Source organism: Stenella coeruleoalba (assembly GCF_951394435.1).
Source record: "Stenella coeruleoalba genome assembly, chromosome: 7".
Classification (NCBI taxonomy): domain Eukaryota; kingdom Metazoa; phylum Chordata; class Mammalia; order Artiodactyla; family Delphinidae; genus Stenella; species Stenella coeruleoalba.
The window spans coordinates 56,009,340-56,030,082 of NC_137153.1; the positions used below are offsets into that span (position 1 = coordinate 56,009,340).

Genomic DNA, 20,743 nt, shown 5'->3' on the forward strand with positions numbered 1-20,743 from the left:
TTATGGTATAAATTATGTAATAATTAGACTTGCTCATGAAGTTTGCATACAGTATCTCATAGCAGCACTTTCCAGGACTTTGCATAAACCAAATCCAAAATGAGCTAACCTACTTCAGATACTGGATAACATCAAATGGGAGAAAATAAAAATATAATTACAAGATACCGTTCATTTCAGAAGTAATAAAACTTCAGTGGCAATGCATGTGTCCCACAGTAGATCACCAAAACTGCCTTGAGCAAACAATGAAAGTTTAAAAGGCAGTCTCTGCATTTTCAGAGCTTAAAAAATATATATTATATATATATATTAAATATTACATATATTAAATATATATATATAATATATATTTAATATATATTACATATAATTATATTATATATAATTATATAACATATATTAAATATATATATATAACGACTATATATACGACTATATAATTATATAACATATATTAAATATATATATAATATATATATTTATATATATATAAATATATATACATAACATATATTAAATATATATATATAAAATATATATTTAATATATATTACATATAATATAATATATATTACATTAAATATATTTAATATATATTACATATATTAAATATATATATATAATATATATTATAAGAAGCATTTGAAAATTAATTATAGTACCCTTGGGAAACTTCAGTACCACTCCTACCCACGGACGCTGTCAGACAGGCTGCGACCTGGGACCCTTTGCTGAAGTGCTTGCACCTGGACAAAAGCCTCCTCAAGCAACAAAATACAAAGAAACTATAAGGGGCTGAAAATAACTGCGTACTTGTGCAGTTGGGGCAAATTCTGGACTATGAGATACAAAGAGACCAAAAATCTCAGCTGCCACTTCTGAAGAGCCTGGAGCAAAAGCAGGGGGTTGGGAACAAAAGCAAGGTACTGCACACGCCCCCTGCACTCAACACCACCTAAGGGGTGGGGAAACCACCTAAGCCACGCCTCTGGCCCAACCCCCTGGCCACACCCCACCCCTACCCTCTATGTCATATAAGGAACCAGCTCGCCCCACCCTCAGCGAGCAAGCTGGCAAGGGAACCTGTTGCTTGTTCTCACTTCCCTCTGCTGCAGCAGGGGCCCCAGTAGAGCCTTGCCTAAATTTCTTATCTGACCTCTGATCAATTTCTATTGATTAAGGAGGCCAAGAACCCTGGCTGGTAACAGCTGGAGCACAAGCTCTGAAAAGGATGTGAATGTCCATCACAGAGAAGGTGGAAATGACAAAAACAGTAAGAAGTAGCCTGTGAGTGGCTACTGAGAGAGCTAATTTACTCAGTGTCTGGAAGAGAAGTTTATGAGATAAAGATGCCAAAACACCTTCTTGAGAGAGGGCTGTAAGAAGGCAGGGTAGAGGAAGTGTATTTGCTTGGAGGTATTCTAAGGCATTATTTTCTGGGATCCTACCATTTTACGATTGGACAAGGAATCCACTGGTTTGTGCATACAGCATCCTCTAATTTCAATGTACTTCTGAGTACAAGGTCATCACCACAAAGAGCCACATTTAGAACTTTTAGAAATGATCCATCCAATTCTCACACCAAGTACAAATTACAAATCACAGCTTGATTTGCAAGTAGGGCAGGATCTATATCTTGACATCTCCAACTCACTTGTTTTCATTTGAGAGCTCATTTTCTAGACTTTCATTTTTCTTCTAAAACCACAACCAGAGAAACAAACTTTCATAAAATAAATACGACTAATACTTTGAAGTAAAAATATCCACAAAGAAGCCAGGATTGGAAGATGGTGGCACTTCCACTGACCCATACAACAATTTGGGCTTTACATATAAATCTCCTTTTTTCTTCACTCATTTAAATCATTACCATTTCACATTCAGACTCGCTGGCAAAACATCAGTTATTTTAATGTGAATTCTCCACATGCTGCCCCAAACAAACTTCACCCCTCGAGTAGAATGTCTGAAGGTCTCCAGACACAGGAAAAGTTAGAAAGTTGCCCCATACAGTCTGTCCACTGCCCTATCACTCTGCTTCCCTGCCCTGCTAATAGATACGAGAAAATACTATCCAAACCTCTTCAGATTTGCTAAAACCAACCACCACCACAGGCAGAATTAGCAACTGAACTTCTGTGTTTCTAAGAATAAATAGAAGAGGCACTGTACCGGGTCTTCAGTTTTGTGACTATTCAAGAGGTCAGACAGGAAATCTTCATGAAGGCTCTCTCTTCGAATCAGTGTAAATTCCCGCAGGAAAACAGCCCCTTGGCTTTGGTCTCCACATACCTAGAGAGATAAGAGAGCCGAATTAGGCCTTCAGACTGAGCCTGGAGGGAGGGGGCACTGAGGAAGTAACGTCTCAGAGTTGTAGAAACCTCTTGGATTCATTTCAAGTCTGATTAGAGCAATCAAAAATGACACACAGAAATACATATTAATGTGAGAGCCACTAGAACATTCTGGCATGTGGCTCATTGGATGGATGCCAGGAAAGTCTCCTGCTAAGTTGGTACATCTTAATTGACTGGTGTACGATGTCAAAATTCAGTGATTATAAGTTGTCTTCGAGGCCGCGTCCAGCGTAGTCAGGCTCCTAGACGTATTCCATTGGAATATCCACGTGTACGCATCACATAGGGGTCTTGGACCCACAGGGATCCGCCTCTGGTCCCATGGATCTGAGCCTCTAGGGGGATCCTGTCATCCTGTTACACATCTACCAGATAAGGAGGAGCTGGCCTGCACCCGCCTCTGACTTCCTGAGTTATTCCAGGGCTTTAGAACCAGATGTACTTGAGCTACTCTAGAGGGAGGCACTGGAGAATTTTTATCTAGAGCTTATCACGTACCAGGTTCTTTACACGTGTTATCTTGCACCAGCCCCAGGAGGTGTCTGTTATTAGCCACGCTTTACAAATGAGGAACTGGAGGTGAAAGGGTTTCAGGAATTAGTAAGTGTTGAAATCAGCACTCAAATACAGGTCTGAATCTAAAACCCTTTTCTGTTCAGTCTCATTTTGCCACTGAGCTACTCAAACCTCCTCTGGTGAAGAACAAATTGTTAAGTAAATCCTAGAAATGCAAAGAATAATCTCTTCACCCAGGCCTCCTACCACCTCCCTCTCTGAGCCTCAGTTTACTCACCATAAAACAGGAAAGATAACAGTACTATTGGATCGCTGAGAAGATAGGAGATAATACATCTTAAGTACTTCGTATAGTGACTTGCATATAATAAGCATTCAATAAATAACATCCATTATTGCCATTTGCAGCAGGATGGATGGACTAGAGATTATCATACCAAGGGAAGTAAGTCAGACAGAGAAAGACAAATATCATATGATATCACTTATATGTAGAATCTAAATGTGACACAAATGAACATATCTACAAAACAGAAACAGACTCACAGATATAGAGAACAGACACGTGGTTGCCAAGGGGGAGGGGGGGTCACGGAGGGAAGGACTGGGAGTTTGGGATTAGCAGATGCAAACTATTATATATAGGACGGATAAACAACAAGGTCCTACTGTATAGCACAGGGAACTGGATTCAATATCCTGTGATAAACCATAATGGTAAAGAATATAAAAAAGAATATATGTGCAACTGTGTCACTGTGCTGTACAGCAGAAATTAAGCACAGCAATGTAAATTAAAAAAATAACAGCCATTACTATCATCATAAGCACAGTCTGCTCAAGGAACAAATAAAAACCTAAGCTTTTAACACACATGAAGTTCTCTGACCATATTTATAATATCTATAATGAATACTACAATAGGTATTATATTATCTCCATATTATCTTCATATTAGTTTAACTTTTCAACTTTTATACATTTTGAATTTTATACCTTTTTATGGTATTGGTAATATTGGTAAGGAATATATGGGTGTTCATCATATTAATTTCATCATATCTTTCCTGAATGTCTGCAACAGTTCATAATAAATTAAAATAATTTTAAACCCGTAGTCTTTTGGATAGTATAATTTTCTATAATGTATATATAAATGGCCTCTGTTTTTGTTTTTTGTTTTTTTTTTACATCTTTATTGGAGTATAATTGCTTTACAATGGTGTGTTAGTTTCTGCTGTATAACAAAGTGAATCAGCTATATGTATACATATATCCCCATATCTCCTCCCTCTTGCATCTCCCTCCCACCCTCCCTATCCCACCCCTCCAGGCGGTCACAAAGCACCGAGCTGATCTCCCTGTGCTATGCGGCTGCTTCCCACTAGCTATCTACCTTACGTTTGGTAGTGTATATATGTCCATGCCTCTTTCTCGCTTTGTCACAGCTTACCCTTCCCCCTCCCCATATCCTCAAGTCCATGCCCTAGTAGGTCTGTGTCTTTATTCCTGCCTCTGTTGTTATACAGTACAGTCAGTATCATTGTGGGGGACAGAATCTTGGGCCCTTCACTCCCTACTGTCATCTCTGTGAATGTATTGCTTAACATGGCAAAGGGACTTCGCAGATATAATTAAGTTTATTTGTTAACTTCAAAAAAGGGTTAGTATCCTGGATTTTCCAGACAGGTCCAATGTAATCATAGGAAGCCTTAAAAACAGAGCTTGGTCTGGACTGAGGACAGAAGAGGAAGTCAGGGAGATTCCAAGGGTGATAAGGACTTGACCCGCCATTACTGGCTAGAAGATGGAGGGGGCCATGTGGGAAGCACGAGAAGAAAATGAGCTCTACAACCATGAAGGAGCTTGGAAGATGACCCCTGCCCTAGAGAAATACATCTTTGGCCAACACCTTGATTTTAGCCCAGTGAGACTATGAGCAGAGAATCCAGCCATGCCTTGCCAGACTTCTGACCTACAGAAATTGTGAGGTAATACTTCTGTATTGTTCTCAATCATCAAATCTGTGGTAATTCATTATGGCAGTAAGAAAAATACGATAGAATCATCAAGAGGCAGGGTGCAATGAAAGGTTATCTTATTTCCTCTCCCACACCGCTTTGTAAGAATTAACCAGTATGATACAAGTAGAGGTAGAATTGCAAGATTAATTCTTGGAAATGTATCCTTCCAGCTAACCTAATGCCTGTTACATTTAAAATTAATTTCTCTTAGTTCTTTTCTCATCAGGGTCAACCATTCCTTGAGTCTACAGTTAAATATACATCACAACCCATCTTGTCTATGTAACTTCCCTGCTCAGAAGCTTGCAGGATTCCCCACCTCCTGCTGGGTACATTCCAAATTCATGAACTTGGTATTCAGGACCACTCACAGCTCTTCAAGTTCTAGATATGGACTAGCTGCACTCGTGCAACTCTCCTTCTGGAAAAGATCAAGACCCAAATTTAAACTAACCTAGAATTGATGTGTTTTTACTTTCTTGTTTTCAAAAAGACTAATGTATGCTGATCACTACTGAACTCATATTTTACAAATTATTTCTCCAAAACTTGTAGGCTATTTTTAATCTAACTCTATTATTCAAAATGGTGGTCATCTTTAGTCATGCAATGCCATAGTTTTTAAAAGCTACAATCAGAAGAGAAGACTAATGAACTTCAGTGCACTTTCTTTGTGAGAACTTTTGTGCCTGTGGAAAACACGTTTCTTTTTGTTAAACTGATTAAAGAAATAGACAAAAATGACTCAAGTATCCTCTAAAAGAGACAGTGAGCTGTCAGATAAAAAGACAGAATATTCACTAACACTACAAAAATGAAGGGCAATCAGCAAACACCTTGTGCATTCGATTTATATTTTAATTCTCAATCCTAACTGTGTATTTGTTTTAGAAAGTTTCTGCCTGTTTATTTTTCCCAAGAATGTTGACATTTTATAAGTCACACAATTCTCACCAAGATGCTCAACTTATCAAATACTTTTATGTATTTGATTTTATTTATGTACCATGGCAGAAGGTCTTCATTAAACTAAAATTCAATTTAATCCTGGAAACAGATAATAATATATAAGTTAGATGAATGTAATTACAACCACTTTACCCCTATAGATATCGTGCGCATATCTGTTTTTAATTTAATTTCTATCCATGACTGCTATTACTAATTAGACAAATTAAACTACCCAAATTAATTTGGTCAATTTTAAGTTAGTTTTGAATATCTGCATGTATCAACCATGGACAATAATAATTATATTTTGTGTGTTTTACAAACACTATTACAATGAAGGAGATACATAAATATATAAAGGTATATAAACATATAAATCTTATACTTCTATTTCAAGCTGATTTTAGAATTATTATTTAAATCCAGAGTAGTCCTTTATCTTACTGATTCTTTCATTCATTCATGTGTACACACACTTACTCAAGTATTATCATGTGTCAGGAGCTCCATGACTATAGCACGTATTTGACTATAGCACATATTTCTTCCTTTCAGGGCATAGCCATTCGAATGAGTACGTGGATGTGGCAGAGATGACTAGATGTTCCCAAAAGCCACCATCTTCTCATCATCTCTGGCACACACCTAGAGTACATTTCCAAGCTTCCTTTGCAGATAAGGTGGTTGAGACTGAGTTTTAGCTGGTGGAAGTGATGGGTGATACCACCAGGCCTGGCCCATAAAAATCTCCCCCTTTCCCTCCTCCAGGCTTCTTTGCCTCAAGTCTGTTTGGAATGAAGAGAGCCTCAGGAAAACCTTGGAGTCCACTGTTAAAGGTCACAGAGGCTCCATTAGCTGGTTCCCTGAATGACTGCATGCAAGAAGCTCACCCCATGACCTGTTCACTTACCTAATACTGTAGAGAGGGAAGAGGAGGGGGAAAAACAGGGATAGGAGACTAAGAGATACAAACCACTACACGTAAAATAAACAAACAATAAGGATGTCTTGTACAGCTCGGAGAAATATAGCCATTATTTTATAGTAACTTTAAATGGAGTATAGTCTATGGAAGTATTGAATTGCCATGTAGTACACCCAAAACTAATATAGTATTGTAAATAAACTATAATTCGATAAATAATGGAAAGTGTAAAAAAAAGAAAAAGAAATTAACAATTTTCCCTGTTTGAACCACTATCCATTTTAGAGACTATTTCTTACTGCAGTTAAGCTACCTTAATTAATAAAATGAAAAATCTAGGTGAGCAAAGGATGCCATGAGAATATAGAGCAAGGGCAATTACCTCCCCCGGGAAGGAATTGGAAAGATTTTAAAGTGAGGAAGAGTGGGAATTTACTAGCTGAACAAGGGGAATGGGAGTGGGGAAGGGAAGATTCTTGTTCCAGGAAGAGGGAACAGTCTGGGAAAAGGCATGGAGGCTTGAGATATCTAATTCTGTTTGGTATGTTTTAAGTCATCTAGCATGACAGGAGCATGAGGTACGTGAGAGCAAGTGATGGGAACAGAACGTGTACAGTGGGCAGGGGCCAGATCATGAATCATGGCCACTGATAGACTTAAGCAGCCTGTGTCTTGCTTGGACTTATGAGTTTGGAAGTGTGTGCAGGTGACCCTGAGGAGGTAAGACTAGAGATGAGGTGACCAGTATCGGATCGTTGCAGTTGTTCAGATGAGAATTTATGAAGAGCCAAGGAGCTGGTGGGGAAGGAAATGATCATGAGATTTGGCCAACTGAGTGCAGGGGATAAGTCTCAGGTTCTGCCTATATTTTCAGTCTGGATTTGAGCAGAAGAGCAGAGTGGATAGTAGCACCTTCAAGAAGATAGAAAACAGAGGAGGAGAAGCAAGTATATGGGTTAGATTAGGAATCTGATTCCAGAGAAGCGGAGAACGAGGTGCCTTGGGGAAAGAAAGCAGAGTTCTGTGCCTAGGAAAGAAACTTGTCTGGAGATGATATGGAAGTGTTGGCATCATGTGGGGAGTAGATGATGGTTGGCATGGATGAGCGTGCCAAGAGAAAGTATGGAGAATGAGAAGATCTGAGAGCTAAGAACCCTGGGAGCACTGATATTTAACATGGAACATGGTTCCATCTCCAATGGTCCATTTATGCCAACAGAAAATATCAACAAGGAGAACTCAAACTTTAACAGATTTTCATCATTTTTAGACTTCCTTTTATTGGTTTTCTATGAAAATACACTGATGACAGCACTACATCCAACTTATTACAAATATTTAGTCCCTTGAGAACAGAGAACATGGCTCATTGATCTATCAATCCCAGCCCCTGAATTCAACTAAACGTTGAATGAAATTTGAAAATTTCCAGGAGAACTAAGACTTTAAAAATTCTATTTCTGATGGTCAGACCAGGTTTCCTGATCTGGGGTTTGGAAAATATGGTTACTTTACATTTGATATGTCAAAACTCCCCTTGCGGTTATAAGGTAGTTAGCATATCATAAAAATGCGTCAAAACTGGCACCCCATGGCATTTTATGGTTCAACAGTGTTAGTTTCACAGATGGGAAAACAGAAATGTGAGAAGTTGAAGAATTTCGTACGTGGCCAGGGGCTAAGTTAGGATTAAGGACCAGAGACAGTGTCTCTTAAAAACTCAAGTCTCTGCTAGATTCGAACCCGGTTATTCGTCCAGAGGAATAGGGCAAGAAACAAATCATCATTACTAAGATACCTATCTGTTTCTATAGGATTTCTAGACTCGTAAGGACTGCTCCTCAGGAAGTATGAAGATTGCCATGTGCTAGATAGAATTTGTACCGTATGATGAAGACTGCTTCTCCAATTGCAGTCTGATTTCCTGCTTCAAACAGTGACTCTCTTTCTGCCCGTTGGCACACCAAAGTACTCCTTGGAGAATCCAGGAATGTAGAAATACCAGCTCCCAAAAGAGAATCTCATTAGATCCAGGAAAGCATGGAAGCAACTTATTATTGTGATGTATGTTGTCTCTATATACCTTACAGAGCTTTTAGGGAGGGACACAGGTAAATACAGGAAACAAGGGAGTTTTCAAATAACTCTGTCTTCTCTACCCCATTAGAGGGAAAAAGAAGATAAAGGTAGCTTAAAACAAAAGTCACTGAATAATAAGAAAAGTTCTTGCATTTGGCTTTTGGACACAGTCAGAAACTATGTCTATGATAACTTTCGTCTTCTACTTCAAGCTTGCACCCGTCACAACCTGGCATCAGACGTCCTCCTTGGCTTGACCTGCCTTTCAGTGGATCCAGAGAATACCGGTTAGTATTCTGACTTGCCTGTTCACTCGTGCACATTTTGTTGTAAGAAAAGATAACCCCACCCCCGCCTTAGAATTTCCTACTTCTTACAAGTTTGCTTTGTGAGTTGTGACTACAATTTGGAAAGTTACAATTCAGAGCAACTGGTTCACATTTTGGACTTCTACATCATTAAGGAAGAGTCATCATCTCTATAGAAACTGTAATGTTGATGATGGTAGTGGATAAAGACCAGAGCTTTTAAGCGGCTATAATGTTCTTATAACTCCAGGAGAGGCAGCCATTTCCTTCCAGGCTCAGAGAAAGGGATGTAGAAATAACAGAAGTTTAAACATACAAACATGCCCTCACATTATCATTTTATTGTTCTTCTTTCTTCATTTAGTTTTTCTGTGAAAACGTAAATGCAGCCAAGCTTTTGTCCCATGGGTAGGATTTAGGTTACAGTATTACTTATAAAGTACAGCACTGAAAACCACACTGTTACATTTTTTTTTCCTACCAAAAGGATTTTGCAAAGTATATTTATGCCCATATTCTGGTTCATACTTTACTAAGAATTAAGATAGTGAAGCTGTAAATTCTGATCGGATTAGAATAATAATTTAAACAACTTAAGTAACTGGCCACTGTGTTATCTGAATACGCACCTATATTTAAATACCAGTGGGTAGTGAAATGATTCGGTCAGGGTCATGAGTTCCTGGCACAAGGGGGACACTCAGTGTTTACTGAATATTGAATAGAAAGTTTTCTTGGAGCCAAAAAAGTCTCCAGCTCCAGTTCTGAGAGTTGCTGCTAAGTAACAGGGAGAAATAATGAGACCTTACATGGACTCAATCAAAGGTCCCCAATGTAGCCCTGCCACCCAATATCATTACCATCTGATCCCCAAAATCAAAGCTACCCAGTGGCCAAGGGAAGAAAGAGAAAATCTGTTCCCAATGTGAAAGTATAAGTAACTTCTGGTTTGAAGGAAACTGAGCCAAAGGATGAATATCCTATCACTAGCCCTTAAAATATTGATATATTTAGCTTAGGCCAAAAATGCAAATAGCCCCAGATGAAATTTCGGGATTAAATCAACTAAGAAGTAGATTTGAAATAAAAGTGTAGATCTTTTCAACTTGATTAAAGATCCTGACATTTGGTAACAAACTGAGTTTGCCTGATATGAGTAAATTCTATTTGGCAAGGAACAAGGGTCCCTGATTTCTGGAAGGAAATCAATCACTTGACAACCTGTCTCTGGCTATTCTAATGGACTCAAACGCTATGGAAAAAAAAATCCAATCTACTCTCAGTGGTCCCTTTCCATTAATCCCAATAACCTCATTCCTGATTGGAATATTCAAATATAGTAAGATGGGGAAATAAGTGAAGAGTAATTCAATTGTAAAAGACAGGAAAACATTATCAGCATATAATCTCACGAAAGACATTTCCTCATTAAAATGCAGAAGGAGAAGTATTTCAGAGGTATATGAGAATATGCACCAAAATATTTATAAATGTCTCCAAACTCATAGTCACCCACCAGACGAGGCTCAACCAGCTTATAATGCCTGAGAATCAGCAATTCTGTCTGCACACATTCACAGATTTGTACAGAGAGCGGGGAGGCAGTGTCACTGAAGAATCCACTTTCAAGGGTCCACTTAGAAAACCATCTGCTTAACTTTGAAAGTATTTTCAGTGGCTGTGTTGGCGAGTGACTAAGTCTTTGTAGACAGAGACTTCACAATGCCCCTAGACCTATACTCATACCTACTTCTACAGCCAGTTTGTCTGGGAAAATCAAGTCTTAAAGTACCTTCAGGTGTCCCAGTTAAAGGCTGCCAACTATGCAAGCTGATTAGCAGCGTTAGACTCCCTGAAGCAAAGGCTAAACATGATCTCAAGAAGACCGGTGTGGGGGGAGTTAATAAAAACATTCTTATAACCATATTTAAGCCACTGACATTTATATATACCTGGTGTTTGGAGCTGAAATCCATTTTAGGATTCTGTTTGTTCTTCTACCAACTTTAATTATTATTTCTAAGGATTGTAAAGATAATTGCTAAAAGGTTAAAGCAGAAAGAAGTGAGATGGGACATGCTGGTCCAAAATGTTCAGCTGGGCCTCATAATTCTTGGTACAGATGTTCCTACTTAGTTCAGGTCTGATTTAGAGAAAGAGCTATAATACGGTTTGAGACAAGGTGACCAGATGTAGTTGAATTTAAAGATCTGTCCCAGAATGTCAATGAAAAGAAATTCTATTACCCTAGCAAACCTTTACAGGAGGGGGGGAAAAAGTTATGCTTAAAAAATAATCTACTTTATCTTTAAGGTAGATGGATATCTACCTTGACGAGACAAGGATTCCTTTACAAAAAAATAAGTAAAACAAACGAACAAGTAGAGAAGTTTACCCTCACAGTACTAGTGGGTAAAGAAAAAGTAAAGAAAAGGTAACACCAGGAATTCCATCAGAGGGTATGTACTGTGTGTAATATGGGCTTGATCTATAGCTAAGCTGCGGCATTTCCATCACTTGTCAGAAACATGGTTGCTGAAATGAAGGTGCTAAGAAGAACTTAAAGACCATCTTCACCAAGCTCTTATCTTTTCAGATGAGGAAATAAATCGCGTTCATAAGTATAGGGAAGAGAAAATATGTGGGTTTTGAGACATCGCCTTTGGCATATGTAAGATGGAAAAACAGCCAAGTAACTCAAGAAACTTAAATAACTTCCCCGAAATATAAAGCCAACTCTCTCCTCCCTGATTTTTCTCAAACATTTTAAGACCATCCTACTCCATTCCTATCAAAAGGGGAACAGAGTACAATTTCCAGAATTCAAAAGACACTAGGCTTCAGAACACTGATAAGAGCTGTGACTCAGATCTACACTTAAATAATGAAAGAACACGTGAAACAGAAGAGGTGGAATCCTCTGTGCTGTGCTCTGCTCCTAGGTGAATGGACACTTTATTATCACATCTCCTAATGACACAGAGAAACGCATAGTCTTCAAGTTGTGCACCTGTGTGTGTGTATGCATTAAATCTGACATGTAAAATGAAACCCTCACTCACGCCAAGAATTCAGGGAGAGAGTTGAGCAGCTAGAGGAGAATTTTAAGAAAAAAAGGGAAGAAGATGACTGTGTACACATGCAGTGGTAGAAATCAACTGTTTTCATTGTTTACTTAGCAAATGTTTATATAGATCAACCTTATTACCCAGGTTTTTCTAAAGAGAGTTGCTTAGCTAAGAGGAATATGAAGTCAGGGTACCATTCGTATTCTGAACCAAGATGAAGATATTAATTAGGGCAGGAGTGTCTTTCTTCCCCCTTGCTTACTATTTACATTAGCTCTTTTGAGGCCATAAAGATGTGCCACTCAGATCCCTTGCTGCAGAGCTTAATGGACAGACGACCCCAGATGCTGTCCTCTGAATTCACATCCTTGTTGCCCACTGGTGCTCCCAGCCAGTGACTGAGCACAGCAGAGATACCAAAGCAAGTCCACTCCTGAGAGATGCAGAGCCCGTCTGACAGGTGACCTCTGCTCAAAGACACCCCACTGTCTGGCCAAACCTTTCTTAGCATTGCACTATGGTCTGAGACTCTTCCTATCGAAACTATGGGTCTTGTTTCTCCTTCACTAAGGAGAGTCCAAGTTACAGACTGATGGCTTTTCTGAGCTCCTCTGCCTTCTTCACCTTTTTCACCAATAAATCTCTTGCTTCCTCATCCTGTGTTGGTATCTGCTCTGGACCTAAACTAAAACAGCTTTTCTGGGCTTCCCTGGTGGTGCAGTGGTTGAGAGTCCGCCTGCCGATGCAGGGGACGGGGGTTCGTGCCCCGGTCTGGGAACATCCCACATGCCGCGGAGCGGCTGGGACCGTGAGCCATGGGCGCTGAGCCTGCGCGTCCGGAGCCTGTGCTCTGCAACGGGAGAGGCTGCAACAGTGAGAGCCCGCGTACCGCAAAAAAAAAAAAAAAAAACGGCTTTTCTTCTTTTTACCCAAGTACTACTGGACTGGACGTAATATTTCCAATTCACCACTCCTATCTGTATAAAAAAAGGCCATCCAGTCTCCATGATGCTAAAGAAATGCTGGGAACACTTCTCTCTGCTCTCTTTACACTGAAGTCTCAGTTAATTCTCTACAAAACAGAAATAATGATCAGAACTGGTGGATGAGAAACAGCTCTGATTTTGATCCATGATCCTTACCCAGAATGTCTTTACCTGGCTCCAAGTTCACTCCTTTTCTAGCATTCTTCACCCTAACCCTGAAATGCAGATGTACAGCAGATACCCACAGTTGGTTCCATGACTTTAATTACAGACAAAAAAGATCAAGGTAATAAACTAAATTATTTTGTGGGCAAGTAAGCTTTTATTGTTTCACAAACTTGAGAAGTTTCTCTTTTCCCTGGCTAGAAGTCTCACCAACATGTGCTATATTACAGAGAAGAAAAAATAGGATAGCTTGGACCCATGCAAATTGATTCCCCATTAAAAAAAAATATTCAACGCAGTGCTTTAATGGTATCCTTAGTGTAACTCAGATATATTTGAGTGCACCATACCCTCTCACCACAGCAAACACATACCCCATGGCCCGGTCTCTGAAAAATGTAAACGCAAAAAATCGGGAGAATTTATATCAGTATTTATATTGTATATGTAACTGAAAGAATTTCAAATATTTACTCTGTATCTCAAGAAAATACACAAGAAATGGGGAGGTTTATACTTAACGCATAGCAAGCATTCTTAAATGTCCACTCTTTCTTCCTCACCCATTTTTGTCTTTCTCAATGTACTCCACACCGATGGCAGCTGGCTCCTCAAAACGTTTTTGTCTCTCAACTCCCAAGTTATTTCTGAAATTCAGTCCATGTATTTCTTGGGGAAAGAGAAGTGGAATTCTGAATATAGTTGTCTATTATGACTTTATCATTCTTTTATATTAAAAATATTTGGCTCCTTTTAAAGAAGTATGCTCTTTGTAAGGAAATGAAAGTACTTGATAGGCACATGTATGCATATTTAGGCATGAATGTATATGTGTGTGTAAGTGTGTGTGTGTGAGTAGCAGAGATCCCAGCGTGACACTAAATTGTGAGACCTAGGCATGTCTGATAGACGATGGGTCTATCTCAGTGAGGGATGGAGAAGCCTTTTGAGAGAGAGTTCATCTCAGCTTGGTCTAGTCCCAGAGCCTTGGATATCAAAGAAATAAAGAACAATTCTATACTCAGCATAGTGAGTACTGACTCAGGTTTCACTCAGTGGAGGGAGTCTTTAAGTAAAAAACAAAAAAAAAGGCGTGGAGCTAAAAACTCCTCTAATAGAGCATAGAAGTCTGCTTTCCCATTTCACCAGGTGGAAGCTCTGGCTCCCTCAAGTCTCGGAGTATCAGTTATACGGACCAGCAAGAGTGCCCAGCAAGGACAATGGCTATACCAGGGGAGACAAAAGCACCTGCAGAGGGGGCAGGGATAGCCAGGAGGAAAGGGGGGTAGTGGCAGGAAATGGATCAGCGGTGAACACTGCAGGCAGCCATGCGGTGCTTCCACCAAGCATCCCAGGCACAGAGGCCTTGGCAGTGGACATCACCATGAGGGCTGGAACAGGAGAGGTACTAACAGGACTTATTTGTAGGTCCACCTCATGAAAACATCCCAAAAGGAGAAGAAGAAGGGCTTGCAAAGACCTGAAAGGCCTCCAGTGAAAGGTAGGGCAAGAGTAAGCCATGTATGTCATGGAAGCTACTGATATTCATGTGACTCCTTTCATTCTTCCCTGCATTTGACCAAGTACTTTTTAGTCTCAAAATGTCACCGTGAGACTATAATCTCCGCGGATGAGAACCACCTCTGTCCTGTGCGCCACTACATTCTAAAATCCAGCAGTGTCTGGCAGAGAGTTGAGTTCTATAAATATCTGAGTAGCAAATTAATGAACATCTTCTTTTGTTCTTGGTTACTAATTTCAGAATTTTTAGAGCTTGAAAGAGGCTTAGAAATCATCCCGTCTAGCTCCCTCTGGAGCCCAGAGAGAAATCGACTGACTTTCCCAAGAACATAGATTTCATGTGTCAAAGTCCAGGCTAAAATGTAGATTTCTGGACGCCAGTCCCGTGTCCTCTCCACCCCACGGCTCCAGTGTCCCTCTCCCGTTTGGGTTGTCTCCCGCAACAGCTGGCAAGTACAGGATGTGGATGACATGGAATCGTAACTGACTGCAAGCTCAATCAATCAACAGTGAAACGTGGTTAATTTAAATTGGGGCTGTGGTTAAAAACACAGTGTAGGAGACAAAACATAGGAGAGCTGCCTTCTACTCCATGTCCAACTAACCATTTACATGGGGTACAGAGTTAGTTATTAGATCCCAAACATTAAGAAGGACAACTCATAAGCCAACAATTCCTAAAGAAGGAAAATACGATCGTGACTGTCTGGAAAGCTTATGACAATCAGTTGAATTAATTAAGGGCATTTTGCCTGACAAAGGGAAGGAGAAGATTTGAGAACTGTCATTAAGTCTTGAAGGGCCCCTTCCACGAGAGAGGAAACTTACTTGCCTTGGTCTTCCTCACCCCATTCCTGACCTTCATTTCCTTCTCACCCACCTGCTCCTTAAATTCTGAATTCTATAGTCACTGCTTTCCTCTCTCCAAGCTCATCAAGGTTGGGCTTTCACCCATCTGTCCTCAGTCACCATCCGTAATGACCATATGCTCTCTCTTGAAAGTCTTTCCTCCCTTGGTTTCTATAATCCTTTCAAATGATCTTAACTCTTTGGCCATTCCTTTGGTTTCTCATTTGGTATCTCCTTCTACACCTCTCACCTACTAACCACAGGCGGTCCCAGGGCTATGTTCATGGGCATCTTTTCTTCTCTCTTTTTTTTCTTGCCCTGGGATTTTTATTAGTGCTTAGAGAGTCAGCCACCTCTTCTGGACAGGTGATTCCCAAACCCATACATGGAACCATGGCTCTTACATGAGCACATCCTGCACTTCCTGTATCCATAATTTGAACTTTGCCACGTCCTCTACCTAGGATGCCTTCCTTCCATCTCCTTGTACTGAAATTGCATCAATCCTTAAAGACTGCTTCTTCTCTGCATCTTCCCTCTCTAAGCATGTATAATTTCTCCCCCACTGCATCCACAGAGGTTCTGCTCTTCTAATTGAGATCTGGAGTCTTAGGACCTGGATGTCTTAGCTCACCACTTCCCTGCTGTATAATTTGGGTAAATTGCTTAAACTGAGTCTTAGGTCCCTCATATGTAAATGGAAGAGAACATTACTACTTACCTTACATAGTCATTGCAATGATTACATGAGCTAACATATGAAAAGTGATTTGTAAACTCAAGTGCTATACAGAGTTTGGTAGTATCATTACAACAACCAGGGAGTTTTTTGACAGTATAAGCTAGCAGAGTGTGTCCAGTCAAATAAATTAGTATTTCCATCTTCACTGACTCACTTGGCTGGGAAAACATGTGGACATTCCAATGTAAACAGCATTGGGGAGGGGGTGTAGGAGACACATGTCATAATTTATTGAGATATGAGTCCTGGCACCTCATTTTTAAACAAAAAAGAGCACAGCACATTATTACTTCTCTAATGGCACATATTTTCATCTCTCTTGTGGTCATTTGGGAACTTGTCTTACCTCTGTGAAGATATCAAGGTCAGAGACCCTGACCTACTGATCATCCTGGAAGGCCACGAACAACACCTTAAACTTAGTAAATGCACAATATTTGTTGAATTGAATGAAAAGAAATTTGGCACATCTGCTTTCAAGAAAGTGGAATTTAGCCATAACTTATCCCGATAAAATAGAGTTTTCAAACAATTAAATACGGTGTCTTGATAATGAAATTGGCTACTTAGTAGGTAATAAAGACTCTGACACTGTAAGCTTTCACTCAGGATCTGAAGAAAGCATTTAGATGAATTCTGAGAGTCTTTCTAACTCTGAGAGTCTGTGGGTTAATTAGCTAAAATTATTTCCATTATTTCCACTGTCATTCCCCACCTCCTTTATAATAGGAGACATAGAACATTTGGAAATGTTGGTGGAAACATTTACCCTGGTGATGCTGATGCTGGGGTCCGGCAACCACATTTCCAGTAGCAAGATTCTACAGATTATAACCCAATCTCTTTTTAAAGGCCCCCAAAACCTTTTTTTTTTGGTCCTCTACTTGCCCCCGCACCCTCTTCTCCAACTCTTTCTTTCTTTGCTTTTAATGTTCCAGCAACACTGAATGGCTTGTGGCTGTCCAGATACACTATGATCATCAGCTGCTCTCCTCTATGCCTACACACTTTCAGTTCCATCTGCTTTGCGTGCCCATCTATAGAAGTCTACCGGTTCACTCTTACTGAACTCAATTCTACCTTTACAAGTTTGTCTCCACACCAGACGATGAGATCCCTGAGAGAAGAGTCTGGTTCATTTCAAGGTCCTCACCTAGTAGAGTATCCTGGCCCAGAGAAGCTAGTCTCCAAACTTTGGTTGCATCAGTCCACAATCTATTTGTCTACAGCACAAGACACTTAAAATTTCCCACTGCTCTTTAAAAACTTCCTCGTGGAGTGCTAAAAGTCAAAACAAATACTAAAGTGGGAGTAGATGAGAAAAAAAAACTATAATGTAAACACATATTGCATGTAGAGCTAGACCCTGTCTTCCACTTGATCAACTGGAATTTAAGCAAATTTATCACTAATAAAAATATTTTCATGTTTTTCAAATTGCTTCACCAAACTCTTGCATTTAAATGTGCCTCCCGAGCATATTACTAAATGTGTTAAATGTATCACCCATTACAAAATGGATAATAATGAAGGATTAGCCACTGAGTCATTTGAGGGTCCTGCTCATTTAATTTTTACAGCCTCATTGCCTGGAACCTAATCATCAACCGTTATCAATACCCTGGGAAAAGCAAAAACTAAATAAAATAAAATCAACATTTATTTATTATTAAAGGTAAGATTCCTTGAAGTGTTATGATTTGTCCTTCTTGTCTTTCCTAGACACAACTCATGGATGCTTTCATATTTTGCTTACTCTTTATAAATGTTGCATATTTTAATTATATTTTTGCAGATTCCCATTTGACTCAACTTTAGTATGTGATCTTGACTTTAAGAGACATTTCTGTTTTATAGATACCAAATAAATTCCTGTACCCTATTAATCTTTTCTTTTTCTGTCAGTGAAGTGTAGGTGACTGAATGTTAAATAAACATTCTTTTTCAAATTCACACCGAAAATAGGATGTTCCATTTGTTTATACTATGTAAACATGAAAAAAAAAATGTGAGTTTTCCCTTTGGTTTCAAACAGTCCACTCTGTTCACTTCCAAAACTATATTTTTTAAACTCTAAAAGTTTGTCATGTTTTCCACTGTTAAAACATTATTACATTTCTAAGGTTTTTAAGCCTCCTTTACATTTGTGAAGGAGCTTTTGGACCTTTATTACCTTATTTTATTTCAACAAATATTGATTTAGCTTCTGCTATGTTGTAAGTTCTGCGCTAGGTGCTGGAGGGGGTGGACACAAAAATAAATATGGTCCCTGGCCTTCACGATCTTACAGTCTAGTAGGAGAAAGAGAATGATAGGTACATACCATAGTAGGTAGGTGTACTTCATTGGTTTTGATTTCTATTTCCTTAAGTTGTAGTAGTAACAAAATGTCAAAATGCCCAAAACACAGTGATATCTGCTACATGAAGATACAAGCTCCATGCCTTGGATCTGTAGAAAATAGTGGAATAGAATGTTCTCTCAAAGTATAATGACATGTGCTCTGAGGACTACAAACCATTCATGTTCACTTCCGAGCTTGCTAATGTGAATCCCTGAAGTTCAACTGATGAATGGAAGAGTGTCTAAATAACAATTTCTTAGGTTGTCTTGGTCTTTTGGAACAATCTCAGGAATGGATCAATCAACAAATAGCACTGAGCCTCCAATCTGTGTGCAAGAGTCTATAAAAAGTCCTACTCCACTTGCTGGGTGGCTGTGAAAATAAGATGAATAGAAGGTCAAGCACATCTACTCCTTGGGTATTATCGCCAATGTCAACAACACCTACGAAGAGGTATTTCCCAACAATTACAGCCATTCTACAATAATGCAGATAGACCAGCTGAAACTTGGTCCTAAGCAACCAATGGGATGCTAGAAAGCAAGATCATGGCCAATAGGTGCTGAATGATGAGCCATCCCACCTCCTCACCATACCACCTACCATCTTTCTTGTTCTGGTTACTCAGCCTTTTTTTTCCTGATTAATTGAAATACAATCTCTTTTTACCAATCTGTAGTCATTACTTTCTTCAAGACCATTTATTGGATTCCTAACATATTAGGAATTGGTCTAAACATTCTAAGAGTCTTTTCAAATTCTCATAAGTCAAATTAAGCACTATTATTTTTATTCAATAGTTGATGAAACTGTTTCAGAGAGGTTACATACATTGCCCAATAGTAGAGCTGAGATTTGAAACCAGGACTATGTTTTCTTAGAAATTAAGGCATAATATTTACTTAAATAAATATTCCTGAGCACCTAAGTACATGAAGAACACTGTGCTAAAAGCTGTAAATAATTCAAAGATAAGATCCTTACCCTCAAAGAGAATCTAAAAGGAGAAAGGGGAATAGGGAGGTGTTAATCACTTAGAAACGTGGAATAGAATGAATGTGCTTTATCACCATTAAAAGCTACATAATAAATTTTGTGTTTAATATATATAACATATAAATACATTCTTAAAAATTGTTTTCAATAATATAGAAGCATATGGAGACTATAAAATGAAAATCTACTAAACCCTTGAATCCCATATCTTCTTTATAAGGGCACACTACCAAGCTCACTGAAGACCAAAACATTCAACAAATAGTTTTTGAGCAGACGCTTTGCAGATGGCGTGTGCTTAAAAAATATTTGTTCTTCATATAATGTACCTATCGTTAAAGTATCGTATAGAACACACCACCTTAAAATACCCCTGTGCTTCACCATTAAACCCTCCTCTGTCCTCCTAAACCCCTGGCAACCACTAATCTGTCTACTGTCTTTATAGTTTTGCCTTTTGGAGAATGTCACGAAATTGGAATCATACAATATGTAGTCTTTTCACGTTGGCTTCTTTCTCTTAGCAACATGCATTTGCGATTCATCAATGTTTTTGCATGACTCGAAAGCTCATTTCTTCTTATTGCTGTATAGTTCTCCATTCACCTAATTCCATACACCAGATTAGTGGCTTCCAACTTTTGATGATCATGGATAAAGTTGCTTTCAACATTCACCTGCAGGGTTTTCAAATGTAGATGTACATTTTCAAATAGATTGGGTAAATACCTAGGAGCATGGTTGCTGGGTCATACAGTAAGGCTCTATTTAGCTTTGAAAGAAACTGCCACATAGTCGATCTTTCAAATTGCTGTAATAGTTCTCATTCCCACTTGAATGAATGAGTTCCTGTTGCTTTGCTTCCTCCTCAGCAATTGGTACTGTCAGGTTTGGGGATTTCAG

The 20,743-nt window shown here is 39.1% G+C and overlaps 1 protein-coding gene across 2 annotated transcripts in view; it reads right to left on the reverse strand.

The window, feature by feature from the left end:
- Nucleotides 1–2,240: 2,240 nt before the first annotated feature.
- SH3GL2 (SH3 domain containing GRB2 like 2, endophilin A1) overlaps nt 2,241–20,743 on the reverse strand; it is a 680,775-nt gene continuing 662,272 nt past the window's right edge. For both annotated transcript variants that reach the window (XR_013829292.1, XR_013829293.1), the window contains one exon: nt 2,241–2,301. The gene's annotated coding sequence lies outside the window, so the exon portion shown is untranslated. The remainder of the gene's footprint in view (nt 2,302–20,743) is intronic.